The sequence below is a fragment of the Protopterus annectens genome, chromosome 6.part1 (genome assembly GCF_019279795.1).
Source record: "Protopterus annectens isolate FY-2018-M chromosome 6.part1, PAN1.0, whole genome shotgun sequence".
In the NCBI taxonomy this organism is placed as follows: Eukaryota; Metazoa; Chordata; order Ceratodontiformes; family Protopteridae; genus Protopterus; species Protopterus annectens.
The window spans coordinates 42112513-42137511 of record NC_056738.1 but is presented as its reverse complement, the minus strand read 5'-3'; the positions used below and the strand labels follow the sequence as shown (position 1 = coordinate 42137511).

At 41.8% G+C, this 24999-nt stretch overlaps 1 protein-coding gene across 6 annotated transcripts in view; it reads left to right on the top strand.

The window, feature by feature from the left end:
* The window catches only part of MPV17 (mitochondrial inner membrane protein MPV17), a 1215652-nt gene that overhangs the window by 499851 nt on the left and 690802 nt on the right, over positions 1 to 24999 (top strand). The window contains exon 1 of one of the 6 annotated variants that reach the window (XM_044075478.1): positions 13606 to 13746. The exons of the other annotated variants lie outside the window; for them this stretch is intronic. The gene's annotated coding sequence lies outside the window, so the exon portion shown is untranslated. Of the gene's footprint in view, positions 1 to 13605; positions 13747 to 24999 lie in introns of those variants that run through there. 6 annotated transcript variants of the gene reach the window in all.

Here is a 24999-nt window from a genome sequence, read left to right as displayed (position 1 = left end):
CTGAAATGTATAATTTTAAATCTGGAAAGCCAGTACTTTAATTTCCTGTGTTCTTATCTGAGGAATAAAAAGTATAGAAAGTTGTGTTTGTGTACCAAAGAAAAATTATACATACCTTACTTAAGTCTCATATAATTTTTATTTAGTATTACAGATGTGGTTTGAAACATATAATGTTATTAAAAATATTTTGAATAAAGAATAACTTATTCTGTTTAGGTATTGGGCGTGATTCATAAAGGTTACTGTGAGGTGTAAGACTGGTGTACATCTTGCGTGAGGTGTACGCCTGGTGTACATCTTGCGTGAGGTGTACGCCTGGTGTACATCTTGCGTGAGGTGTACGCCTGGTGTACATCTTCGTGAGGTGTACGCCTGGTGTACATCTTGCGTGAGGTGTACGCCTGGTGTACATCTTGCGTGAGGTGTACGCCTGGTGTACATCTTGCGTGAGGTGTACGCCTGGTGTACATCTTGCGTGAGGTGTACGCCTGGTGTACATCTTGCGTGAGGTGTACGCCTAGTGTACATCTTGCGTGAGGTGTACGCCTGGTGTACATCTTGCGTGAGGTGTACGCCTGGTGTACATCTTGCGTGAGGTGTACGCCTGGTGTACATCTCGCGTGAGGTGTAAGCTTGGTGTACATTTCGTGTGAGGTGTAAGTTTGGTGTACATCTCGCGTGAGGTGTAAACTTGGTGTACATCTCATGGTAACCATTTCTTAATTAGAAACAGCCCTACCACAGTACTGTACCATAAACAGGCACAGTACCATGGTGGGTTTGTGCAGCTTACTGCAAATGCTAATGAAGCATTCAAGGGAGCAGCTTATGCTGATTAGCTCTGTGCTCTCCCCTTGGAAATACCTGTGGTAAAGCATTTACACAGCTGATTTATTCAGAGAGTTATGTGGCTGTGTAAGTTACCTCAGCTGGCTGTGGTAATGAACACAGCCAAAAGTTCATATTCACACATTGCTTCCAGAGAGTGACAGCATGTTAGAGCTAAGTGCTAGAGTATTCCGCAGATAGGTGGTTGTGGGGTGTGTGTGTACATGTGTGTATGTATGTGTCTGCATGTGTGAGTATATATGGATGGATGAGTGGGCTCAGGGATGTGTGTGTGTGTGTGTGTGTGTGTGTGTCTGTTTCTCTCTGTCAATGCCTGGGTTTTCATAGTAGGGGGGTAATTAGGGGATGGTTTAGATGTGTGTTTTGTGTATATATGTGTGTGTGTGTGTGTGTGTGTGTGTGTGTGTGTGTGTGTGTGTGTGTGTTTTTTGGGGGGGGGGGCTGTCACACCTCTTCACTCCCCTATGGATGACGATCTTCAACAAATTGCTAGTCAGTACAAAAGTGGAAAATGTGCCAGAGGACTGGAAGACAGCAATTGCGGCACCATTTTATAATGAGGAGGGGGAGCAAAAACCCCCACAGACAATCTAGGGAACTGCTGGCTTGCTAGCTTAATGTCAATAGCTGTGAAAGTCATGGAGAAAATGTGAAGAGAAGAGCTCTTAGCATTTCTGGGGGACAGAAGTCTCCAGGAGAGCAGCCTGTTTGAGTTCACAGCCAGAAGTAAGTGTCTAGTCAAATCAGATCCAATTTTATGACTGAGCTACAAGCAAACTTGATAGGGGAGTGCAAGTAGATGTGCCCTAACTGAAGATCAGCAAAGCCTTCAGCTCTGTCCCACATAGTCACCTGATAGGAAAACTTAACAGTTTGTGATGAGAACCAGACTGATGAATTGGATGGCTGCATGGTTAAATGATAGCACACTGAGGATTGTGAACGGTATGTTTGCCTTAGATGTTTGGAGATCCAAGAAGTAGACTTCAAATAGTGGGGGGTTCCATTACTGTGTCGAGGAATACCATTAGTCACCCTTTTGCTTTCTGAGGCAGTAAATGCTGCTTTAGGTATATAGGTTCTATATGTCAGCCATTTTGCTGACCATATTACAATATAAAGGTGAAAATTCAATTTCAGCATGGAGAGTAGCATCAAAGTCCTTAGCCAGATCCAGGGTGTGCTGTATTGTGTGCATGGCCAGTGTCTACAGCATCTGTTACTTTCTTTTAATAAGTTTAGTAAATTAAATAGACATGATCTCTTGTTGCAAGTTCAAAGCAGTAAGATATTTTATATCAACAGGTGGGGAAGCAGTAGCACAACAAACAAGGAAAAAACAACCACTTCCAGAGCCAATAACTAGTCCCCGAAGCTCTTGATAACCACACAGAAGTGTGTAATTATAAATTCCACACAGGGTAGTCTCCAAAAAACACACTTTAATGTAAAAATCCACACAAATCAGTCAAGCGCTTTCGTCAGAGTGACTTCATCAGAACAACTCTAAATAAGTTAACATCCCTTTTATACATTAAATTAATTAGTTAGTTAACCAATTGAAAAAACATTTAAAGCAACAGTAAAAAAATGTATATAGAAACCACCAATTGTTTTCTATATACATTTTTTTACTGTTGCTTTAAATGTTTTTTCAGTTGGTTAACTAACTAATTAATTTAATGTATAAAAGGGATGTTAACTTATTTAGAGTTGTTCTGATGAAGTCACTCTGACGAAAGCGCTTGACTGATTTGTGTGGATTTTTACATTAAAGTGTGTTTTTTGGAGACTACCCTGTGTGGAATTTATAATTACACACTTCTGTGTGGTTATCGAGAGCTTCGGGGACTAGTTATTGGCTCTGGAAGTGGTTGTTTTTTCCATATTTTATATCAAGCATATGAACTCACATACATGTTCCATAGCTTTGCAAATTAAAGTTGTTAGGCTGTTAAGTCTGTAATTTGTGGGATTTGAGGTGCCCCCTCCCCCTTATACAGGGGCATAGTAAAAGCCATTTTCCTGTGACTATACTTAATTAAATTGAACAGTTTGGTGTTTGCCACTGTTAAGTATGCAACCAGGTATATTGCCAAGGCCCACAGCGGTGGTTCTTTTAACTATAGAGAGTGCAGTTAGGACATGTTTCGTAATAATCTTGTGGGAAGAAAGGGACTGGGAAATTTGTGGAGGTTCAGTGATCGATTCTGATGAATATTGTCTCATCTTTCCTTTTTTTGTTCATGCTTTTGTATAGCTGGTCTTTTGTTGTCTCATGGTACTGTGTTGTGACATAAGTTAATAAATATATGCTGTGTAGATGCTGATGTAACCCTCAGCTCTAGGCCTCTTCTGTAAAGGAGGAGGAAAGAAACAACATTTTTTTTCTCTTTTTTTACAGGAAAAAGATGGAGGATTTCATAATTAGTCTTGCTTGGTAATATATTTTGTATCTGTGCAAGACTCTGTCAAGAATAACCTGCCAGTGAGCTGTAGGTTAGTGAGATTTCTTAGGTCATACTGCTGAGCTGGAGCTAGCCTGGCTGGGGATTGCAGTGTGTGTGTGTGTGTGTGTGTGTGTGTGTGTGTGTGTGTCTACTTAACTGACAGGGTTCACTGTTTTAGCTTGTATTTTGTAGCTTACAGATGTTTCTGCTTGATGGTTTATGCTGATTCTTTTAAATACTGATACTTTTATAATGCTGTTTAGAGGTCACCTAATGTAAAGATAGGCAGAAATTAGCTCTTTTTAGGTAGCCTGACATAGTAATATGAATGTGAAAAGCTGTATAAAACCTGCAGGCTTCAGTGAATATACAGCAAAGATATAAATGTGAAAAGATGCATAAACTTGCAGTTGTTTCTCACTAAAGATGTAACAAAGATGTGAAATGCAACGTTGTGTATAATGTACAATGGAGCTTTGAAAGTGAAACTGTTTTACTTGCTCGCGCACACACACACACACACACACACACACACACACACACACACACACACACACACACATACACATTAGCAGAGCTTTGGGTTTCTTAGACTGCTGCTTTCTGCCAAAAACCTACTTCCTTATTTGTTGGTTAGAACTTGTGGGTTATCTAAGCAACTTTGCTTTGATGGAAATTATTTGAATTTAAAATGTTGACCCAGCAGAAAGTAAAGGGTATGACTTTCTTTATGTAATGCAGAAAGGCGGGATTTTTTTAAAGGACTTTGCTTAATATTCCCTAGAATCGATTCATTCCAAGAACCCCCTCAAAAATTTCTGCGAGTGAAGTAACTATTTCTGTGAAAGTTAGCTGTACAGTTAATTCCTGTCAGTATGTGCTTCATGGAGAGTTCGATGAACTTTTCATCTAGCTTGAATGAGTTTGTCCATAAATGTTGTCTGTCTGTGTTTTACAACTGCTAAATAGTCATAAAAATCGGAAGTAAACATCTTACAGTTTCCTTCAGTTAGTGACAATGATAGAATCAACTAGTTGTTCAGCAGTGTTCATCTTGTGCTGTTTGGCTGTTCAAAACCTTTTTATTTCATGTTACTCTGTGCAAGACTATAATTGTGTATTTAATTTTCAAACTGTAGCTAGCCCACCTGGTGGTATGATTACTCTAGGTGATGTGACTATTGATGTGACACCCAAGTCAATGTACAAAATGGGATAAAAGGAGATCTGATGCTGTCTCTTTCATTCGTTCTCACCACTGGATCTTGGATCCAGTCCGGCCTTTACAAAAGACTGACACCTCGTGTCTCGAACTCCTCCCACTCCCACAATACTCTGCGACTCCACTAGCTCTTCAGATCTTGTTTGCCGCCTTTCACGTCAGACGTGATTGCCATTGCTGTCTTGAGCTGGTATTAAGTAAATATTCCGATTTTTCATTTTGTTTGTTCTTTCTGCTATTCTATAGACATCTTTAACTTTTGTGTAGTTTGGCAAGAATTTCACACCGGATGCCCTTGGGATCAGCACAAAGAAATACGGTGTGAAATAATATTTTTGGTGTTTTGTGTTTTGGGGACCATCAGTCCAGGAGATGCTCACCCACAGTGAGCAAGAAGGAAAGACCCTATCTGCCATAAGGATCAAATTTTCTTCCTCACAAAGGACCTTCTCTAGGAGCCAATGTAGCACAAAGAAGATGTGGTTCAAGAAATCACAGGGTCCATTCCAGCAGTCTCGCAAGGTTTCTTTGTCCAGAGGCAGAGAGAGAGGATTTAATGGAAGGCCACCCCAGGGGCAGAGGAGGGTCTGCAGAATCAGAGGTTTAGAGAACCTTTCTCAGACTAGCCTTGTCAGTGCTGCTGAAGTATTGTCTGACTGTTCTACTCTGAAGACAGTCGGGGGAAGATTTTTCTTGCATCTGGATGCCTCGATAAAGGTAACAAATGACAACTAGGTGCTGGGCATAATATCCAGAGGATACAACATTCCCTTTTCACTTCCTCCACCTACCAAAGGAAAGCTCCCCAATATACCACCCAGATAAAGGGAACAAGCCCATCAAGAAGTTCAGAAACCTTTGGAAAAAAGAGCCATCCAAGAGGTCCCAACTGCACAGCAAGGATGTGGCACTTATCCATGCTTCTTTTTGGTGCCAAAAAAGATAGGGGACCTAAGGCCCATATTGGACCTGAGCAAATTGAATCTGTTTGTCAAGAAGTCAAAGTTTCGCATGGTGATGGGTTCAGTCCATTCTGCCTCTACTGCGCAAGGACGATTGGATGCACTCCATAGATCTCCAAGGCATATACTATCACATAAAGATCTGCAAATGCTCCAGGAGACACTTGCCCTTCCAGATGGGAGCCAATCATTATCAATTCAGAGTGCTGCCTTTTGGACTCGCCACAGCCCCCTGGGTGTTTACCAAATGCATGTCAGTGGTGACGGCTCAACTGAGACTGCAAGGATTCCAGGTGTTTCTGTACTTGGACGATTGGCTCCTAACGGCACCTACGAAACATCAACTGGGTCAAGTGGTACAGTTCCTATTACACCTATTCAGCCAGCTGGGGATTACCATAAACAAAGTCAAATTTGACCCCCCATTCAGCCATAGAATTCATCAGAACGAAGTTGAACTGTGTCACTTAGGTGACATCCTTGCCCATTCCCATCTTACTGATTCCACTGACAAGATTTTTCACGAGAGTGCTTCAGTGGACTGTGTCAGTCCAATGGTCCATTCTGTTTCACCCTTTGAGTCATTGGCTCAAGCTGTTTCAAGTCTGCTGACGACATTTTCAATGATGGTTCATCACAGATGATCTTTATCTAGGCAGGCCCTTCTCTCTTCCGCTTCCATCGGCCAAAGTGACCACGGATGCTTCCTTGTTGTGGTGGTGGGGCATTTTCAAGGAAGGTTGGTAAAAGGCACGTGGTCCCCAACCAATATCAGGTTGCACATCAACTTCCTGAAGATCATTGCAAACCTTTTCAGGATTGCCTCCTGCTAGGAACTGTAGCAATTCACTCAGACAATATGTCAGTAGTCTTGGTATATCAACAAGCAGGGGAACTAGTACATATCCCTTATGCAAATATGCCTTCACATTGTGGGAATGGGCGATCTCTTCCCACTGCTTTCTTCTTGCAATGCACATTTTCAGGGAGACCAAAGTGTTGGCAGACAGACTAAGCAGATCCATCTTGAGTCCACATGAGTGGTCCCTGAACCAGGCAGTAGCGGATCAAAGTTTCAGACGTCCGGGGGCCTACCTTACTGCGTCCTATTTGCTTCCCTCTGAACAACAAATGCAGCAGGTATTTTGCTCCGGTCCCTCTAAAGGGGGAGTCACCCAGGGATGGTCTATTCCAGGATTGGCCTCCCGGTCTCCTGTATGTTTACCCTCCAATTCACCTGATCTCGAAAGTTCTGCAGATTGAAGAGTATGCTAATCTTCATTGCGCCCCTTATGGCCTCATCAGGTATGGTTCCTCCTTCCACTGTCTCACATAAAATATCCACCATGGATACTGGATCCCAGACAGGATATGATCTCTCATCCTGCAGAAATTCAACCCAGCCCCCAATCTCAGATCCCTCAGACTGAAAGAATGTTTTTTACTCTTTTGCTGATTTTAAGACAGTCCAGGCTAGCTTCCCCAGTCTGTAATATCATTCTTGCTTCGCAAAAGCATTCTACCAAAAAAGTGTACCATAGCAAGTGGAAGAGGTTTTCCATTTGGGCTTTAGCCAGGAAGATGGTCCCTTTTCCAGCTCCAGTTTCTGCCATTCTCTTCTTTGTAAGCCCGCTCTTCCATCAAGGGGCTAGTTTTTCCACAATTAAATTGCAGCTGGCGGAGATTGCCAATTTTCACACCATGGAGAACCTAGCACCCAACTCCACCACTAGACTGTGTAAGGCTTTTATGAAGGGAATTTTCCTGCTCACCCCCCCCCCCATAAAAAATCCTTTTCCACCATGGGATTTGACCTTGGTCTTGCAAGGCCATACTCAGAAACCCTTTGAACCAGCTGCCTCTTTTGATCTAAAGTTTTTGTCTTGGAACACTATATTCTTGGTGGCCATTACTTTGGCCAAAGAGGGTGTCAGAACATCAGGCCTCATCTTCAGAACTGCCATATATCAACTTTTTCAATGGTAGGGTTTCCTTGAGAACGAACCCTTCCCTTATGCCTAAAGTGGCCACCGAAACAAATCTTAAACAATCTGTCCATTTGCCATTTTTTTTCTCTATTCTGACAAACGTGAATACATGCTTCATTTACTCGATGTTCTTAGACAATTGCATTTCTGCCTACCCAGAACAAAGGATTTCAGAAAATTGGAACAGTTGTTCATTTTCTTTTTCACTCAGTTGTTTAGGCAGAGCAGCGTCAAAAGTAACTCTGGCAAGATGGATTACTAGCTGCATATCCCTTATTTATTCATTAAAGGGGATACTAATTCCCCATTCTCTAAAAGTGCATTCCACAAAGTTGATGTCCACTTCCTCGGCTTTTTCATCTAGGACTTCTATTGATGAAATTTGTGCTGCAGAAACCTGGTTGAGTTCGCATACCTTTGTTTCTCATTACAAATTGGATGTCATCTCCAGGAGTAGAGCATCCTTTGGCTCTGTGGTGCTCAGGCATATCCTTCCATAAGGGTCACCCCAGGAACCACGTAGCTGGGGACTCTGACCAACTGGTGAGGATGAATGAAAGAGACAACATCAGATTTAGGAGTTATATACCATAACCAGGTATCTGTGTTGCCTTTTTTCATTCATCCTCACATACCACCCTACCTTCCCCCTCCTTTCTGTCTGGAATTACCTGGAGGATGCCAGAACCCATAGGTTCCTAGTCCTGAGATCCAGGTGGGCATTGCTATTGTTGTACTAAGTTCCTTTCATATTGTTGACACCTTGTTGTTCACACATCAGTATCTATGTATATATACATGTATTATTCCTTCTGTTGGTTCATCTGTGCTGCAAGCTTGAGCTGAGTAGTTAGTGGAGTCACAGAGTATTGTGGGAGTGGGATGAGCTGGAGACACGAGGCGTCAGTCTTTTGGAAAGGCTGGATCAGATCTGAGGCTGGATCTGAGATCGGATCCGAGACCCAGTGGTGAGGACAAATGAAAGAAGACAAGACAGATACCAAGTTATGGTAAGTACATAACTCCTAATTAATGCTGATACTTTTGATCCTTACTGTGTGAAAGTTGCTGGTTAGCTGCTTATTGATGAATATAAGGATCATTACACAAAACTAGTGAATTATAACTTTTGGCATCCACCTTTTTGAAAATAGAGAGAGACACCGCTCAGCTTTGCTGTCATTATTTAATATATGGTTGGCTGATTTTAAGAGTGTACAGTAATTGTAACTGTGACTTTGAGATGCCATATTGATTTGGCTGGTGTAAGCTTGTGGCCATAAAAGCAGAAGAGGGTAGTAGCATTGTACAAGGAATTTTCAGCCCTGCCTGAAAAATGGTGAGTGTGTGTGTGTGTGTGTGTGTGTGTGTGTGTGTGTGTGTGTGTGTGTGTGTGTGTCTGTGTCTGTGTCTGTGTGTGTGTGTGTTTGTGTGTGTGTCTGTGTGTGTGTGTGTCTAGGTGAGTGAGAGAAACAGGAAAAGAATGCAAACTAGTTTCAGAGTGTTACTGTTTGAAAGGGAGCACTAAAAACACTGAACTTAGAGTGGGTGAATTCCTGGGAAACTAGTACTCATAACTCAGTTGTTCAGCTGTTCAGTGTGAAATTTGTTTGGATATGGCAGACATTGGACATATCACAAAGCAGCAGTATTCATTTGACTACATTATTAAAGCGTATGTCTGTGCTTGTATGTAACTGGTATGGTTTAAAGGGCTTTCACTGACACAGATATTTATGGATAAACCTTTAGATTATGAATTACTGATTAGATAGAAAGGTAATCAGCCATCTGTTTTTGTTGTCCTCACACAGATTTGCTTTCTTCACTATACTCACAAAAAAACACATAATACCTATTATATATAGCTTTATGCTTTCTCAACCAAGATATGTTGTTAATGTTGTGATTGTTTACTTATGTCAGGTCTCTGCCCTTAGTAAACAGCAGTTCCTGGATGGTCATTGAGATTGTTTCTCTTTTCATGTTCCTGTAAGAAAGTCACAGAAAATGTCCTAGGCTCAGCACTGTTCAAGCACTTTCAATCCATTGTTTTTCATTTTGGTATGGCTTCAGCACCCAAAACATATACCAAATATTGGGTTCCCATTTCATGTTAGTGACTGAGTAATGCTGGTTTATCTTTTCTTGTACATCTGCATTTTGCTACCTTATTCACAGTATCAGGCAACCAGGTACCGTTACCAAATCCAGGATGTATTTGTCAAGAATGAGAGTGAATTTGCAAACACGATTAATAAAATCATATCACATGGTTCAGTTATTTGGTGGGTTTGAAGTTCTTTGTTGTGGTGCACAGTATTTCCTTTAATCATTACTTCACCACAAACTGTCTCTGAAGTACAATCCTTAATATGTAAACCATCTTACATATTTTTCTCTTAGACAAAACAGCATTGCATACAAATCATGCTTTCTTTTTGATGTAGTTTTTACCTTAAGATTACATCAATCAGGTCAATTGCCAATGTATTTTCCACATTAAAAAGGCAAGAGTTGAACATTACTCCATACTTTTATGTTCATCGCAAGAGAAATTCCTGGATTTTGTAAACACAAACTCCCTTTACTAGATAGTCAGTACACCAACCAGGGATGCAACCATACTGGATCTGGTCCTTACTAATGTGGGAGAGTGCTGCACACCCCCTACTGTAATATCTTTCCTGATCAGGTCAGACCCTAAAATGGTGTCGTTTGAAGTAAAAATAAAACTGGACCCCCAGCAAAATCTGGAATATTCAGGAACTACACTAAGGCTAACCTCCTGCTATTAAGTGATAAGCTAGCAAAATTTTAAGCCCCATAAACCTTGAGAGCACTGCCACCTATGCATCACTGTTCACAGAAACACAGTACAAGCATGTTAATAGCTGCATAGAGGCAGCTGTACCCACCAGGAAGAAGTACAGAACTAACTCAAAAAACAAGCCACCCTGGTTGACTTATAAAATCAATAGGCTATATAACAGAAGGAAAAAAATCATGGCAATATAACAGAAGAAAAAAAATCATGGCAAAAATTAGGAAGTGCAGCACCCAGCAGGATAAAACGCGCTCATCAAACTAAACAAACAACACAGAGGACAGATAAAGTCTGCTATAGCCAAATTTGAGGTAAGATTGGACTCACAGACCAAGGACAACCACAAAGCATTCTTTAACTATGTCTGCAACCTCAAAGGCAATACACAATTCTGTGCAGAGCTTATTGAAAATGGAGCCACCTATACTGAGCCAGAAGATATAGCAAACCGCCTGGCTTATAAATTCATCTCCAGCTTTACTCCTCTCTCCGCTCCAACCTTCCCTCAGGAAATACTATCAAATATAACTCCCCCCTACTGTCACCAGGGAACAGGTCCTTAATGGTCACTCCAAGACCAAGAACACTGCATCAGTGGGCCCAGAGAATATCCCAGAATGCCTTCTAAATAGCATGAAACATGACATAGCAGGGTCTCTGGAATTGCTATTTAACTACAGCCTTCAAACAGGCTTTGTGCCTCATGAATGGAGAATGGCAACAGTCATCCGTCTGCACAAAGGTGGGTCATCTACAGACCCTGGACACTACAGACCCATAAGTCTCACTAGTCTTGTATGTAAAGCCATGGAAATGATCAATAGAGATATAGTAAGCCTCCAGACACTGGACCCAACCCAGTGTGGTTTCAGTAAGGGCAGATTATGCTTACTCAACCTGGTGGACTTCCTTGAGAAGGTAACCAAAGCAATGGATGAGAGAAAAATGGTTCTCACTGCCTACCTTGACCTGACCAATGCATTTGACTCAATACCTGGCTTGGGCATTGTTGACAAACTCAGGAGGTATGTCACCTGGTGGATAGCCAACTGGCTCACAGACAGGAACCAGGAAGGTAGAATTGGTGAGACCATCTCTACAAAGAGGACAGTTACAAGCAGAGTCCCTCAGGGATCGGTCCTGGGACTGCTCCTTTTTGGCATTTACTTCTTTGAACTCAAAGCCAATTTCAGTGGCCTCCGGCTAACTAATTTTGCAGATGATTGCAAATTAGGATCTGTCATTAAATCCCACACTGTCACAAATGTTCTCCTGGAGGGGCTGACACATACAAACAACTGGTGTCAGAACCATGGACTAAATCTAAATGCCAAAAAATGTGTAATAGTATCCTTTGGGAAGTCATCCACTCCTGGTAGCTATCATATTGACAACACACCTCTTAGAGTTGACCCAGTAGTCCGGGACTTAGGGACACGCATAGAAATCTAGCCTTTGACCATCACGTGTCTGGAATAGTGAGGAAATCATTTTATGCTGCGCAACTTATAAACAAAGGTATGGCATCTAAGTCCAAGGAAGTAATTATTCTACTGTATTTGGCAATCATCAAACCTATCATTGAGTACAGTGCCCCCTTTGGTATGTACGTAACCAGGCATATCCAATAATTGGAATGTCCACAGTGGTTCTTCACTAAAAGAATACAAGGCGTATGTAAAATGACCTATGCAGACCGCCTCAAGGCCCTATCCCTGTATTCTGTCTCCTACAGGTTTTGAGCCGTGATCTATGCCTGGCATACAGAGCATTGTCAGACCCCAGTCTGAAGGACCTCCTACATATCCACAAAATAAACAGCACCAGAATTACCCATTCTAAAGACTTAAACCTTGCCTTTGATATAAATAGGACCTGCTGGAGAGACAGGTATGCATCCCAGAGACTACTACGTCTATGGAACAGGTTCTGTCCATGTGAAGCAAAGTTCCTCCCTAACCCAATCCAAGTGCAACTTGGACAATTGGATGGGGGGCAGGAAGTTCATCCCTGGTTTGGCACCTATGTCTCTAATGGACACAGGCAACCTGTAAATAGCTAATTAGCCAGGCCCTTGCATCATCTACCAACCCCCTGCTTACACTTATCAAGGGTATCAGAACTTGTCAGAGATTTGGGATGCATGGCTAGGCTTAAAAAGGCCCTTATGGTCATTAGCATAGCAAACACCTATGAACCTATATTTAAAATTTCTGTTTGGCAGAACTGAAATTGGCATGGACTAAAGCTGGATGAGGTATGTACTGTGCAGCTGTAAGGGTGGGTAAGCACGAGACGTTTGTTTACCTTGCTGTATGGAACTGAAACAAAAAAGACTAATAGCTAAAAGGTGAAAATTCATGCTGCTTCAAGAGTCTGTCCCTGTCTGTCCATCTGTTAGTGCGATCACAGCAGTTGGCTGTATTTCATTTCCTGTCTGATGCATGGAGAGGTAGATTTATGTAAACCAGAGTTGTACTCCACTCCTTGGTGAAACATTTAAAATAATCAAGGTGGGGTCTTTAATGAGTTTGAGCAGAATGTCCTCGAGCCAGTACTTGCAAACAGACTCTACACTAGGTATTAAATGGGAGATGTATCAAACAATTTATATCCTCTTTTCTTCACTAATACCATTGGAAGTTACATATTTTGCAGATTCCGTCTACCACAGTGGAGCCCTGCTTGTGTATATACTGTTTTTGATACTGTAGATTGTAGACTCGGTTTTATAACCAATCCTTCCTTTGTAATAAAAGTTCAGAGATGGTAACATTCCTTAATCCTTTTCAGCAACATATTCCAGAACAAGCACTTCAGTTTTTAGGATCATAGTGTTGCCTTATTGTCAAACAAAAGCACTCAGCTGATGGTGTGCCTCATCAGTCAAGTGCTAATTGCAGTTCAATAAAATGCTAATGACAGTGAAGTTCCCTATAGAGAAATGATGAAAAGCATTTTAAAATGAAGCATTTCTGTTTAATGACCATGACAGTTGCTTTCCTTTACTCTAACAGCAGTTTTGGCTCTGTGTGCTTTTGGATCTGCTGCCAGCAGCAAAAAGTATCTTTCGCTTCCTCTATGCTAACTCCAAAATATCAGTGGCATACATTTTGCCATTAGCAGTGTGACTTCGTAGCGTCTAGATGGTTCCTTTTCATTTATTAAATTGCATATTCAAAAAAAGAGCTTCCACACAGAAAGAACAGACTAATTGAAGTTTTATATTTGCATAAGGTTATGTTGGCTAACTTTTCGTCTGTAAAACAGTTAGTCCACAGGAATCATGTTTTGTTTTTTGTTTGTTACCAGTGAGTACCCCAATATGAACTAAAGATAAAACAAGCATCCACAACAAAAGTACATCCCTTAACTTCTGTTTTTGGGTAATTGTTTGCTTACAAGAATCATGTTGCAATGGGGGTACCTTAATTATGAGCAGAAGGTAAGTCACTCAAGTAAGGTAATAAAGTTTAATATTTTTTTTTTTGCATGTGGCTTTTCCAGAGCATTTCTGTCTGCAGTGTTGCTAAACTGACAAAAGTAAGAGGTGTCATTCATATGTGGCATTATTTTTGTTAGCTCCTGTTGGCTTCTGGTTAACAAAATTGAACGTGTTCCCCTGATATCATGCACTTCTTGTAAAACATCTTATTTATAGCTATCCTGTATTTATATTTTTCATTACTCTCAAAATAGACTTCATTTTAGGGCAATAATGTTATGTTGTTTATTTTTTTGAGCAGGTGTTTTTTTCAGTTGCAGTATAATATTTGTATATGGAGCTTTTCTCCCCGGGCCTCCATTGAAAACAGGCACATTTTTGGCCCAGTGGACTTTTCTAGTTAACAAACTGCAAATAAATAATAAATAAATAAGAACAATACTAGGAAAGCGATTATGCGGACCACAAGAGACCTTGCCATATGTACCTTTAAGCAGCCACCCTTAAAAGTTGTTGTACTCTTTTCAAGCACTTATTAGTGTTCTTTTCCCACATTGAGCAATGCTGTACATGATAACCCTGGTATAAATTTGTGTCTTCCCATCCAGTCATCATGACTAGCCTTAATCTACCCTAGGGAACTTCCACATTGACAATACACCCCTAAGGAGTTGACTCAAGTTGTTTGGGATTTGGGACTTTATGTGGACAGTGACCTAACTGGCCAGCATATGTCTGTTGTTGCAAGAAAGTCCTTCCATATTGCACAGTTTATAAACAAAGGGATTGTGTATTGATCTAGGGATGTTATTGTCCCACTTTACTCAACTCTCATTAGGCCAGTCATTGAATAAAACTCCCACTTTGGCATGTTATCTGTCCAGACATATGCAACAAGGGAAATGTCCACAAACATACCTTACTAAAATGATACAGGGCCTAAGCAACATATTCTAAATGGGCAGACTCCAAGCCCTGTCACTATACTCAGTATCCTACAGACTGCTAAAAGGTGACCTGAGTCTGGCATACAAGGCATCTTCCCACCCATTACTGATGGAATTACTGCACATCCGGAAGTCAAATAGCATCAGAAATAGTCTAAGGATCTAAATCTCTTCTGCAACATCAAAAGAATGGTTTGGAGGGGCAGATATATCTCACACAGGACACCACTGCTCTGGAACAGACTCCTCATCCACATAAAACAAGTTCATCCATGTCCGTATTCAGGTGCAACTTAGCTCTGTGGATGGGAAACAGAATATGTATCCCAGGACTGCCCCCCCCCCAATACTACTAATGGACAGAGGCAGCTCCTAAATGCTTTATCCCATGCATGGGTCCCCTCAAATTATCTATGGAGTGATCTCAGTTATTTTCATTTGGGGTGATATATAATTATTGACCATGGGGTGAGTAAGGCCAATTTATAACCCAATGGGATAGATTATTTCGAGTACACAAAAGGAAATTGGCTAGGCTTAAAATGACCCACAAGGGGCAGCTAGCCTAATATTATCTATGAACCAATAAAGGTAGCCAAAGTAGTACTTTGTTAGACCTATACTGGTAATTTATTCCATAGGCTGTGAATGCATTGAGTTATGCAACCTCTCCCTCCATCGAGTCTTTGTTGGTGTAGATTTGGGTCCCTAGAGTGGGTTGGTATTAGTAGAACCACTGGTTTTGCGAAGAAGTAAGAGGTCAAATAGGATTGGGTCTTTCATGGCTTGGAAAGTAAGACACAGAGCAGCCACTAGCCTACTGAGTATAAGGAGAGTCATGCTAATCCGGAAAGATAACTGAGAGATTTAAAACCTTTAATTTGTATGGTTAGAAATCTTTGGGGCCTTTCTAGTTGAGCGAGATTCTGTGGTTTCTACATACAGAAGAGGAACTGTATTTGATGATGGGTCTGATAAGGAAATAGTACAGTAGTAAGAGGATGTCTTTGGATCTTGAAGATACTCCCTTGGAAGTTAACTGCATAGATATAAGGACTTCCCGACTTTGGTGGAAGCATGATAATTGAATGAGAGAGAGAGAGAGTTGTCGACATAAGTACCCAGGTCTGTTATGACTAAATGTCTGAAGAGGAGTATCATTTATAACATCTGATGTGGGAGAAGATTTTTTTGCTGAACTCTACTGTGCTGTAAATATTTGCTCTTAGCTTTGATGTACTAGGTATGTGCATATTCCAAACCTTTTCACAAAAGATATAGTACTCCACAAGGAAAAATAAAATGAAAATTCCGTGTAAACAGACCTCAATATTTTAATCACAATAATAAAATCAGTTTATACAGATTTAGCGCTTTTGTCTGCCGTATGCAGACTTCATCAGAATATAATTTCTGATGAAGTCTGCATACGGCAGACGAAAGCGCTAAATCTGTATAAACTGATTTTATTATTGTGATTAAAATATTGAGGTCTGTTCACACGGAATTTTCATTTCATATTCCAAACCTTGTTGGAGTCATTTAGTGCCAGTGGATGAGTAGATAAGAAAGCCCAGCTTGCAGCCATCAACAAATATGGTCAGCCACACTTATAAGATATTAGTTTAGATGTCTGCAAATTAAATGTCAAAACAGGAGAAGATCCCGTATCAATACATGTGGTGCTCCTGTAGTTATTTTTCTTCCAGTAAGAGTATAGGCAACTTTCATTACTTGGGATCTGCTGGATTAGCAATCTGATATTCAGTGGATAATATAGGGGTTTACATTAAAGTATATATAATTCTTCAGTAATGCCAGTAATAATAATAATGGTATCAAAAACCTTAGCCAGGTGGAGATAAGTAGTGCACGTGGAGTGGCCATTGTCTGTAACCTCTGTAACTTTTTCAGAGAAGCTTACTATGTTCAGGAGTCAAGACCTGCCTTTCACAAAACCAAACTGTTTGAGGTTGAAATCAAGTTAAGTTCCATATGCCCTTATAAATGAATTTTGGTGTGATACATTCCATGGCTTTGCATATAAGGCTTATGGGCCTAGAATTACTTAGGTCTATAGTGAGAACACCATTTGTGTAATGGAGTTACAGTGAGTGCTCCCCAGGCATCAGGCACAGATACTGCATATAGGCTGAGTTTGAACATTTTAAGTGCAGCCTTGTATGTTTTCTAGTTCCTTGGAAGAATATTTTTTAGCCTTTAACAGGGATTATAGGTTCATAGGTGTTTACTAGACTAATGACCACAAGGGCCATTTTAAGCCTAGCCATGCATCCCAATCTCTGACAAATTCTGGTACCCTTGAGAAGTGTAAGCATGGGCTTGGGAGATGAAACACTTACAAGCAGGGGCCTGGGAGATGAACCATTTACAGGCTGCCTTTGTCTATTAGAGACATAGGTGCCAAACCAGGGATGAATTTCCTGTTCCCCAGTCAGTTGTCCAAGTTGCAGTTGAATTGGGTTAGGGAGGAATTCTGCTTCACATGGATGGGGAGCCTGTTCCAGAGAAGGGGTAGTCTCTGGGATGCATACTTGTCTCTCCAGCAAGTCCTGTTTATATCCCAGGCAAGGTCCAAGTCTTTAGAATGGGTAGTTCTGGTGCTGTTTGCTTTGTGGATATGTATAAGGTCCATCAGAGTGGGGTCTGACAATACCTTGTATGCCAGGCTTGGATCTCCCCTCAACAGCCTGTAGGAGACAGAATATAGGGATAGGGCACTGAGGTGGTCTGCACAGGACATGTTACTTACACACACTGTATTCGTTTAGTAAGGAACTTGTGTGGACATTCCATTTGTTGGATATTCCTGGTTAAGTAGATACCAAAGGCAATATTGCACTCAATGACAGGTCTGATGAATGCCAAATACAGTGGAACAATGACTTCCTTGGACCAAAATGCCATACCTTTGTTTATAAGTTGCTAAACACAGAATGATTTCCTCACTAATGTAGACATGTGATGGTCAAAGGCTAGATTATTGTCTATGTGTGTCTCCATGTCGCTGACTACTGGGTCAGCTCTTGGGGGTGTGTTGTTAATATGATAGTTACCAGAGATTGGTGACTTCCTGAAAGATACTAGTATGCATTTCATAGCATTTAGTTTTAGTCCATGGCTCTGACACCAGTTATTTATCTGTATCAGCCCTTCCTGGAGAATTCAGTGGGAGATTCAATGACAGCTCCTAATTTGTAATCATCTGCAAATTTAATCAACCAGAGACCATTGAAATTGGCCTCAATTTCAAAGAAGTAAATGCCAAAAAGGAGCAGTCCCAGGACCGATCCCTGAAGGACTCTGCTTGTCACTGGCCTCTTTGTAGAGGTGGTCTCACCAATTCTAACTTCCTGGTTCCTGTCTGTGAGCCAGCTGGCTATCCACCTGGTGACATAAGTGTTTTTACTTAACCTGTTGAGTTTGTCAGCAATGCTCAGGTGGGGTATTGTGTCAAATGCCTTGGCCAGATTGAGGTAGGTATTGTGAACAAAGTTGTCCTAATCCGTTGCTTTGTTAACCTTCTCAAAGAAGTCCCTCAGGCTGAGTAGACATGACCTGCCCTTGACGAAACCAAATTGAGCTGGGTCCAGTGTCTGGAGGTTTTCTATGTCATTATTGATCATTTCCATGATAATCCTTACCATGGCTTTGCATATGAGACTAGTGAGACTTAAGGGTCTGTAGTTTCCAGGATCTGTAGATGGCCCACATTTGTGCGGAGGGATGACTGTTGCTGTTCTGCATTAATGAGGCATGAAAACTGTTTGGAGGCTGCAGGTAAATAGCAATTCCAGGGGGTCCTGATAGGTCACATTTCATACTATTTAGAAGGCATCTTGGGATATTGTCTGTATCCATTGATGCAGTGTTCTTGGCCTTAGAGAGAGCTTTAAGGACCTGTTCCCTAGTGATAACAGAGGGAGTTAAATTTGATTATATTTCCTAAGGGAAGGTTGAGGGGAGAGAGAGGTAAAGCTGGAGCTGAATTTGTAGGCTAGTAGGTTTGCTGTATCTTCTGGCTCACTATAGGTGGCACCATTTACAATGAGCTCTGCGCACAATTATATATTATCTTTGAGGTTGCGGACATAGCTAAAGAATGTCTTGTGGTTGTCCTTGGCCTAGGAAGTCAAATTTACGTAAAATTTGGCTTTGGTAGACTTTATTTACCCTCTGAGTTTGTTTAGTTTGATGAGAGTGCTTTTATCCTGCTGGATGCTGCACCTCCTAATTATTGCCATGATTTTTTTCCTTGTGTTTTACAGCCTGCTGCTGATGTGATTCCACCAGGGTGGTTTATTTTTTTTGGGTTCTGTACTTCTTCCTGGTGGGTACAGCTGCCTCTCTGCAGCTTAACATGCTTGTACAGGGTTTCTGTGAACAGTGCTGCATAGGCGGCAGTGCTCTCAGGGTTTACAGGGCATGACATTTTGCCAGGTTATCACTTAACAGTGGGGTGTTAGCCTTACAGCAGTTCCTGAATATTCCACGGTTAGCTGGGGTTTCAGGTTTTATTTTTACTTCAAAGGAGACCGTAACCAGAGAAAACATTACATTGGAGGGGGTGTGCCATAATTCTCAAGTGTACCTCATTATGAGGAACGTACCTCATTTGGGGTCTTAAAAAGTTCTTGTTCCTCGAAGTTCCTCAAAGTTTCACATTGAAAGACTGTCACACATTCAGTGTTAGGAATTTTTTACGGGAAATGCATTGTAAATAGAAATGAATCATATTAATTCATTAAAAGATCTTCTTTATAAGTAAAACCAGCATATTTTAACCATCCTATGACCTTCCTAGTTGACGTTGTTAGTAAGCCATTAGTATGTGTTCCACATTTTGCCCATTTGTTCCACATTATGAGGGCTAGTGTTCCTCATTTTGGACATGGAAGGTTGAAAGCTATGGGATGTGCACCACTCTCCCATATTAGTGAGGACCAGATCCAGTATGGTTGCACCGCTGTTTGGTGTATTAACAGTCTGGTACAGGGAGTTTGTGTTTACAAAATCCAGACATCTCTGTGCCTGTACATTTGGTGTTGTATATGATTCCCAGTTCATAACAGGGTAATTAAAGTTACCCATGAATTTGGTATTGGGTCAGATGGTGAGTGCTTCCAGTAAATTTAAATACATCGTATGGGTTTCCTGGGTCACACTGGTGGACATGTAGCTTGCAAGGAAGTGGCATTTGATTTTGCCTGTGGTCATTTGAACATGGAGAAGTTCAAGTGCATTGTCCTGTTTGACCAGCGTTGAGGTATATTTGTTTTTGATGTAAGTAGAGTAACCTCTGCCTTTAGTCTCTGTGTTGTAGCTGGTCTAAATGTATGATAGGCATTATAACCTTCCACTGCCAGTGTGCTCGCTGCAGCTTTAAACCATGTGTCAGTGACTGCAGAAATGTTAGCATTCTGTAGGTTGAAGAGAGGTTCTAGTGTGTGGAGTTTTTGAGCAGTAGTACCTTTAGATTTCCTTGGTTTTGATTTGCTTTGTCAGAAGTACTTTAAGTTTGGGGTTGCCTAAAAAAGGCACCATGAGGCAGACAGTGTTTTAGCTACTAGTCAAAAGCCTAGAGGGGACAGGTGCAGGACACCCCCGGCACAGCAGTGTAACAATCTTCTTCCATACTGACAAATGTTGCACTCCCTTAGAATGACACCAGAAACTAAACCAGATATTAAAGTCAGTCATCTTTTGTTCGTATTGTGGCATCATCCTTGGAGAAGTAAAATGCTGCTCAATGCTAGGCCCATACCAGCCTGTGCCACATATTCTAAGAGCTTCGTGATATCTCTCTTCCTATAGTCTAGGGAGGTATGTCTCAGGTCATTTCCACCCACATGGACTATGAGTGAGTCTTACTGATATATGTGGCTCAATGACCTGAGTCCATGTGTGATGTGACGCATCCTGCCCTGATAAGCAAATGACCGTGACTTTCTGCTTACTTAGTCTGGTGAGAGAGAGACGTCAGTGTGTCTCACAATGGAGTCTCCAATGATCAGAATGTTAGATTGTGTGATGGCTTGCCTTATGGGCTTAGAAGTAGAGGCTCCAAGAGATGTGGCTGTATGTGTTGATGTGGGTGTTGTTTTGAAAGAGCGCATTCAGGGCTACTAAGGGTGTTTGTTATGTTTAGTTCTTGTAGGAGGTCTTTAGACTTTAGGAAGGTTGCACTTAAGTGCCTTAGCATATGTGGGTCTATGTCTCTGCTTTGAACTGTGAGTGATGTGTGCAGTGTGTGTACTACTGACAACCTTATTGACATTATGACTGCTTTTTATGCGAGAGCTTTGCCTCCAGTGACATTGTGTAAATAGATCTCGCATAACATATAAGTTTGTTTGAGAATTAACTGTTTCTCAGTAAACATGAGGCAATTTATGGATTGCTTCAGAATGCCCATATCCACCAAGCTTGGTAACAGTGATAGTGGTAAAGTTGATATTCATGGCAGCAGACCCTTTTTTATTGATTAGTTGGAATGAGAATATAAAGTAATGTCAGGAGTATCTGGTTTGCAGTTTTGGGGTCCGTGCTTGTCCCTGCACACTAGTTGTCCTGCATGCAACTAGGTACTGGTGAAATTCAGTGGTGCTTTTACAGGAAAAATGTCAGCACAAAGTGTCTGTGTCTATATGAGCACTGCCAAACACTTGATGGGAAACTTATAAGTACACCTGTTGATTTATGGATGAATTATTTAGGCAGATATTCTGAAGCTAGAAGCAAATTAGGCAGTACTTAATGAAAAGAAAGAAATGGTGTTTCAAGAATGATGAAAATAGGGGAGTCGTCTGGCTGCTGCCGGATTACTACTAATGCTGGCCTCACCACAACTTCACTCTGGGTTACAATACTCCTTTGCTTCTTCTCTCACCAGAAGCAAAACAGTAGCACCAATTCCAAGACAAGAAGCAGGCTAAAGTCTGATTGGTGATCCGCAGTATTGTCCCAGATGATGCAAGGATCTGTAGGCTTGTTGTAGCTTTTTCCTAGTAGATGCCTTGAATAGCAACTAGACCAGTTGGAAAAGTCATGTACAGACACTAACTGCTCAACCAGAAACAATCAGGAATCAGTGCACTCAGCTCCTTCTTAAACCAGTAGCAAAATATAAGCACAAATGCCACGTTGTCACCTATGAAGTAGTTATTAGGCTTTCCAGTGATCAGCATTCCCCAGGGAATAATGTCCCTTTGCTCTTTCGCTCCAGGAGCAAAATAGAAGCACTAATCCCAAGATGACTGCTGAGAGAGAGAATGCAGGCTCTCCTGTAATTGGTGGTCTTGGAGTAGATGTTGCAGAGTTTAAAGGTAAGATGGAAAATGCATTAATATCCTAAGAGGTGCAGTGTGCACTAAGCAGTTAGATGTGAAATAGGGGTAACTTAAGATGTTCTTCGTCTCCCATTACTGCAGTCCTTACATATGGGTATTCCGCTGTCCCCAATCGGCCCGAATACCAAAGGGCTAGAACCGGCGTCGGTCATCGGCGCCCGAGACTGACGTCAGTACGTGCCAGTACAAATGCGCATGACCGACGCCATAACCTCAGTCTTTCTTGCCGCGTGGTCCTAAGCAGAAGCAGCTTTTGCAAGTGCCGTTCGGCGTTCTGGAATTGTCGGTTTTCGAGTTTCAGACCGGAGACCAAGTTGGGCTAAGTACCCCGTTGGGGACACTTTTGTCTTTTTCTTGCCTCAGTATTGACGGATGTCAGAAAAAGTTAATAACTGTATTTCTTGTGGGAAACAGATTCCTCATAGGGATTACCATTCACTCTGCATTCCTTGTTTAGGGCCTGAGCACGACGTTGTTGGGTGTCGCTTTTGTGCTACTTTTAACAAGCGTACTATTAAACGTCGGTTGGACTGTGCTAGGCTGGTGTTTGTTAAACGTTGTAATTACAACATGCCGTCGGATTCTCCGACGACTGGTTCTTCTAAGAAACGCAAAGAAAAGTCTTTGCGGTCCAAACAGGATGAGTCGTCCACTCCGGACGCCGGTTCTGTAGTACCACTGGCTACTTCAGCGGCTCCTTCTGAAAGTTTACCTGAGTCTCTCGGGGAGCCTTTGTTACTGCAGGAAGTGGCTTCTCCTGTGTTAGGCCAGGCTGAGGGTGCTTCTCTGCTGTCCGTGGTTCCCTCCCCTCATAGGGTAGTTAGGCCTCCTCCTTCTCAAAGCAAAGCCCATTCTAAGTCTAAGTCTGCCCCTGCTGGTGCTAGTCCCCAGGGTCCAGCTCCTAGGAAGCACATGTTAAAGATGGCTGAAGATTTGATTACTTTAATTAGGGGTTCTATGCCCCCCCCTGCGAAGAGGCCCAGGGTAGAGACAGAGTTGGAGGGTTTGGTTCAGTCTTCTAATGAGTCAGATTCCTCTGTAGAAGAACTTCAGGATTTCCCTCCCTATTCTGATTCGGAGGCTGAGGACACTACTCCCTCTGCGTCCCCTCCAGAAGATATTTCTTTCTCTGAGACTTTGCATTCCATGAGGGAACATTTCAAATGGGAGGGCCAGGATTATTCTGATTCTCGTAAAAGACTAAGAGAATTCTTGTTTCTGCCTCAGCATAGGCCCTTGGCTATTCCCCCTGTACTGGATGTTGTTCAGGATGTGTTTTCTGAGGCTGCCCTTAACCCAGATTCTCTGCCTCCTGCCCCAGTTAAACCAGATAGATACTACAGGGTTCCGGAAGCTCACAAGTACTTATATAAGAGTCCTAGGGCTGATCCAGAAACTATTACTCAAGGCCCCAAAGGTGTTAGGGCTTCTGTGGTTAGGAATCCAGTTCCTCTGGACAAGGATGCTAGGGCCCTGGATAGGTGGGGTAAAAAATTGTATACCTCTTCTACTTTGGCTATGAGAGCTTTAAATTGTCAGTTTCATATGCTCCGGTATCAAAATTACTTGCTGGGCCAATTGAAATGTAAAGTAGATGCTTTAGCTGAAGGTATTGATTGTAAGGAGCTTCAGGATTTAGTGCATGCTTCAGACCAAGTTGGTAAGCATTCTTTGCAGTGTGGTTTTGATGCTTTACAGGCTTCTTCCAGGGTGGCTGCTACTAGTTCAGTTGTTCATAGGCATGCTTGGCTTAAAGATCAGACCTTGTCAGAGCATGTTAAGGTTCGAATTATGGATGCTCCTCTACAATCTGATGTTCTTTTTGGTCCTCCAGTAGAATCAGTTTTGAAAAAGATGGAGGAAAAAGCTAAGTCTATGCAGACAGTTAAGGACTTTTTACAGGTTCAGCCCCCTAAGTTCAGTAGGAATTGGCCTGCTAAGGGATGGTCTTTCCCCTCTTCGGATTATCAATCTAGGGGCAGGTCGAGGCGAGGTAGAGGTAAGGCTTCCTCTCAGGGCCCTGTTACTTCTAGGTCTTTGAGTTCTTCTACCCCTTCTGCTGGGGAGGGCAGGGGTCAGTCCTTTCGGAAACAGACCCAATGACCCGTGTCTTCAGCTGCCGGACTCTGCCTTGCTGGCAGCCCCTCTAGGAGGAAAACTGAGACTTTTCAAAAGGAATTGGCATTTGGTTACCCAAGACAAATGGGTATTGGACATAATAAATCGAGGCTACAAATTTTATTTTCACACATTCCCTCCTTTCAAAGGTATGCCGGATGTGCCTCATCAGCAAAGACTGGAAGCACAGACACAAATTTCTTCTCTGCTTCAGTTGGGAGCAATACAGGAAGTACCTTCTGCAGAAAGAGGCACAGGGTTTTATTCCCGTCTTTTCTTAGTGCTAAAGAAAGGAAATACTTGGAGACCAATTCTGGACTTGTCCATTCTAAATACCTTTCTGGAAATTCCAAAATTCAAGATGTTAACACTGCAACAGCTGTTACCTATGCTGGGCAAAGATCACTGGATGGTGACTCTGGATCTCAAAGAGGCCTATCTTCACATTCCTATCAGGCCCAGTTGCAGGAAATTCCTGAGATTTGAATGGGAATTTGCATTATCAGTTCTCTGCATTGCCCTTTGGCTTGTCTACTGCCCAGGGTATTCACAAAAGTCCTGGCTCCAGTAATAGCTTTTCTCAGACTAACAGGAATTCAAATTTATCCTTATCTGGACGACTGTTTGATTCTGGCTCAAGGCAAGCACGAACTTCTTCAACATCTGCAGTATGTAATGACAGTTTTAAGATGCCTAGGGTATTCTGTGAACGAAATAAAGTCCAGTCTAGTACCCTCACAAGAGATGTGTTTTCTGGGTGTGAAACTGAATACAGCTGCTCAGATGGCATTTCTTACCCCGGACAAACAAAGAAATCT